The sequence below is a fragment of the Triticum urartu genome, chromosome 1, assembly GCF_003073215.2.
Source record: "Triticum urartu cultivar G1812 chromosome 1, Tu2.1, whole genome shotgun sequence".
In the NCBI taxonomy this organism is placed as follows: Eukaryota; Viridiplantae; Streptophyta; class Magnoliopsida; order Poales; family Poaceae; genus Triticum; species Triticum urartu.
Window position 1 is genome coordinate 233,746,013 of NC_053022.1, and position 4,908 is coordinate 233,750,920.

Consider the following 4,908-nt stretch of genomic DNA (forward strand, 5'->3'; position numbering starts at 1 on the left):
GACGCCAGGCGTCGTCGGACTCACAGTCCGATGACTCTGCGACGCACTCTTCCCCCGAAGACGAGGAAGAAGAAGAAGATGTTCCCCCACCGACTGGGGGAGATAGGAAAAGGAAGGCCGCCCCAACTGGGGGCCGAAGGGTCCAAGAAGGGAAGGACTCTCCTTCCGGACAGCTCCACCGCCGCCGACGAAGGTGAAGATGAGTGGTTGCCCAGGGCCAAGCCCCCGGGGAGATCGTAAGTATTCGGATACCAGAGTAACCCATGGGATTCCTTTGTCGCACTGCTTTCCCTAACGCCGAACACAATTATGCAGGCCGCCCCGAGCCAGTATCGATGTATCATCGGACGGCTCCCTGGGCTCGTCGGACATGGATAGCGATCCAGTCCCGACCGCCACCTCCCCTCATCCTGCTGACGACGCCGAGGTGCTGTCTCAAGAGGCACCGGGTCGAGGGGAGACAGTCCTGGAGGCGCCTCAAGGCGACCTTCCAGACTCCGAGAGCCGCGGGGACGGGGCCCCCGAGAGCTCCGAGTTCGGCCCTCAGCTGAACACCGCGCCGGACCCTCCAGCGGTTCCAGGCTCGGGCAGGAGGCCTCCTTCTAAGAGGTGCAAGACGCCTGTGCCGGTGACCTCTATCCATCCAGAGGCACCGGACAATCTGCTGGAAGCGCTTCGCAGCGCTTCCATCGACGAGGAGCACCGCACTATCATGAGTGCGGTGATCCACAAGGTTCAGTCTGCCAAGAGTGGATTGACTAAAGCCAGTGCCAGCCTTCTAACAGGCTTCAAGGTAAGTGTTTTAAAATGTAGTTGAAATATTACCGCATAGACAGTAGCCCCTGATGCTTTGTTCGGTGTTCACGAAGAAAAACCGAACAGAGGATCAAATAATATCGCAGGAGTCTAATATAAGTGTGTCAATATGCATATGCAGGCTTCGCTGCTGGCGTCCGCCGCACTGACTGTGGAGGTCGCCGTACTGAAGCAGGACCTCGAGGGGTCCAGGAAAGAGCTCGGCCTTGCCAAGAGGCAGCTCGAGGAGAACAAGGGTAAGTAATACCCCGTCTATAGATATGTATATATAAAAAGAACGCGATTGCAAAATGACAGGATCATTGTATGTTTGCCAGGGGCCACGACCGAGGTGGCGACCCTGAAGCAAGCGCTAAACAAGGCCGAAGATAAAGCGGCCAAGGAGCGCACCGAACGAGAGAAGCACGAGGCTCGGGTGGGCGAGGTGCAGCAAGAGCTCCAAGCTCTCGTGACGAAGCACGAGGTGTTGGAGCTTGACTTGAAGACGCGAGAGTCTGAGCTTGTCGCGGCCCTCGAGAGCGCGAAGAGTGCTAAGGCCGAGGCCCAGAAGGCCCTCTAGAAGATCGATGCAATGAAGAAGATAGCGGCGGGGAAGGAATTCTATATGCAGAGCAAGCATGTAAAAGTAACTTACCAATTACTTACCCGAATTCGGAGCTCTCCAGGAGCATTCGCAGATTTGCCCCGCAGCGTGTCCGATGACCCGCAGTTTTACCAGGCCGAGGAGGGGAGCTCAACGGAGAAGCTGTTCTGGTCTCAGTATACTGGGACCGAACACCCAATGCCTCTGGGCGACCAGCTAAAGCAGCTGGTCGAGCTGCACAAGGCGGCCGAACAGGCCATGAAGGGCCTTATAGTCCGGCTGTGGCCTGGCGACGTCCTTCCGAACAGCTACTTCGGCCTGGTGAGGCAGCTTGTGGATGCCTGCCCACGGCTGGAGGTCATCAAGCGGTCCATCTGCATCGAAGGTGCATGCCGGGCTTTCACGCGTGTGAATGTGCAGTGGGCCAAGCTAGACGCTGTGAAGCTGATCAAGGAAGGGCCGCCGCAGGGCAAGGAGCATCGCACCCCCGAAATTTATTATGAGGGTGTCCTGAAGGGTGCCTGTTTTGTAGCGGACGAATGTTCAAAGGATATAATATTTGAGTAAACTTGCTCGCGTGATCCTGTATGATGAAAACTTGTTTCATATGCGCTATGCAACGCTTGTGTGAATTTAAAATATTACCTTCTGTTTGGCCGTTTATCCAGTCTGAGAGATGGCTAGTCCTCGGCTTCTGCCCCCATGCCGCGAGTGCTGGGGTGTTCGGGATAAACCTGAGCACTCTTGTTCCCATATTTGGGTCCTTCGAGGGAGGTGCTCAGCACAACGAACAAGGCAACCGGACTAATAATGCTTTATCACTCTCACTTAGTCATAGAATTCTATAATTTTAAATTTCGGCGAAGCCCCTGGTATTCGGAAGGCCGAATTCGGGGCGCGATACACGCCTTTAAGCCGGACAGGGCCGGCCCCTCGCCCTAAGCGGCATAAGTCTTTAGGGACTCGAAAACCTCGCCGAACAGCGACCAGTCTCTCGCCTTATCATGACAGTCAGTTTTAGCTTTCTCTACTGAGGTGCTAAGCCGCAGAACCGGGGCACAATCGCAGTAGTTCTCCTAGCGCTACCTTAGCCGATAGAGCGGAACGTAAGGTACCAAAACATAGGAGCCGGGCAAACCCAACATTTGACCAAAGACATGATTCGGAGCTGATGCATATAATGCTATAAGTTCGGGGTGCCGCACTTGTGAAAGTGTTCGGACTTTTCACACCATATTGTGGGGTACGTAAGCCCCTGGTGTATTGGCCGTACCAAAGTGTACGGTTGCAAGGCGTCGTTAATGAACACACACACACACACATATATATATATAAACAAGAATGCAATAATAGTCGTAATGTCATGCATTGTTTATTAAAAAATTGCGTTAAAGCAGAGTGATACAGATAGTGCGATAAGCAAAGAGTAGGACTATGTCCCTTCCAAGGGCAAGCTGAGGAATGATATTAAATCGAATATTTCGCTCGTTACTGTAATCAACCTGGGAATTCCGTGGTATGACGTAGCTGTCTGCCTCCTTGGTTGCTGCATCATGTGTTCGGCAATAGTGCTGCCGGACAGTGTTTCCAGAGATTAAGGTCCTGAAAAAAGAAAAATAACCAAACGGGAAGCCCCTAGTGCGGTTTAAGCCGCGTCTTGGGGCGTGCCGCAGTTGTGCCCCCTCCCCACCTGTGCCCATGGTATTTTTAATGCGTAATTATGTACGCGCGGCACGAGTTTCGCCGTTTGGCTGGGACTAGGGTGGGGGCCGCATTGCTACGCGAGCTCAGATCGCGCCAGGCGGTCTATTTGTCCGGTTGCTCCGAGCGCGCTTGAAGGTGTCCGGGTTTTGAACGCCGAACTGGTGGATTGCCTTGAAGGCTGTTTTTGCGCTTCTGCTCGCAAGGGCTGCGGTGTGCTCCTCTGTTCGGAGAGAGCGCTCTGTGTTTCCATTGACTGTAATAACTCCGCGAGGTCCTGGCATCTTGAGCTTGAGGTATGCATAATGCGGTACCGCATTGAATCTAGCAAATGCGGTTCGCCCGAGCAGCGCGTGATAACCACTGCGGAACGGGACTATATCGAAGATTAACTCTTCGCTTCGGAAGTTATCCGGGGATCCGAAGACCACTTCCAGTGTAATTGAGCCTGTGCAATGGGCCTCTACACCTGGAATGACGCCCTTAAAGGTCGTTTTTGTGGGTTTGATCCTTGAGGGGTCTATACCCATTTTGCGCACTGTGTCCTGATAAAGCAGGTTCAGGCTGCTGCCGCCATCCATAAGGACTCGAGTGAGGTGAAATCCGTCAATGATTGGGTCTAGGACCAGTGCGGCGAATCCGCCATGACGGATACTAGTGGGGTGGTCCCTGCGATCGAAGGTGATCGGACAGGAGGACCAAGGGTTGAACTTTGGGGCGACTGGCTCCAACGCATATACGTCCCTGAGCGCACGCTTCCGCTCCCTCTTGGGGATGTGGGTTGCGTATATCATGTTCACCGTCCGCACTTGCGGGGGAAACCTCTTCTGTCCTCCGGTGTGCGGCTGCCGGGGCTCCTCCTCGTCATCGCTATGCGGCCCCTTGTCCTTGTTTTCGGCAATTAACTTGCCGGCCTGCTTGAACACCCAACAATCCCTGTTGGTGTGATTGGCTGGCTTGTCTGGGGTGCCGTGTATTTGACACGAGCGATCGAGTATACGGTCCAAGCTGGACGGACCCGGCGTACTTTGTTTGAATGGCTTTTTCCGCTGACCGGGTTTAGAGCCTTTGAATCCGGCATTGACTGCCGTATCCTCAGTATTTTCGCTGTTAATGCGGCGCTTATGTTTGTTGCGACGTGACCTGCTATTGCCGTCCTTGGTATCTGAGGTACCATGGTTCTTTGATATGTTATTACTGCGAGCCAGCCAGCTGTCTTCTCCCGCACAAAAGCGGGTCATGAGCGTCGTGAGAGCTGCCATAGATTTCGGCTTTTCCTGACCAAGGTGCCGGGCTAGCCACTCGTCTCGGATGTTGTGCTTGAAAGCCGCTAAGGCCTCCGCATCCGGACAGTCGATGATTTGATTTTTCTTTGTAAGGAACCGAGTCCAGAATTGCCTGGCCGACTCTTCTGGCTGCTGAATTATGTGGCTCAAGTCATCGGTGTCTGGTGGTCGCACATAAGTGCCCTGAAAGTTGTCGAGGAATGCGGCTTCCAGATCTTCCCAACAGCTAATGGAGTCCGCTGGCAAGCTGTTAAGCCAATGCCGCGCTGGTCCTTTGAGCTTTAGTGGGAGGTATTTTGCATGGCGTGTAAGTCATCACCGCGGGCCATGTGGATGTGGAGGAGGAAATCCTCGATCCATACCGCAGGATCTGTTGTGCCGTCGTATGATTCAATATTTACAGGTTTGAAACCTTCTGGGATTTGATGATCCATTACTTCGTCTGTGAAGCATAAGGGGTGTGCGGCGCCTCTGTATTGGGCTATATCGCGACGCAGCTCGAATGGGTCTTGCCCGCTGTGT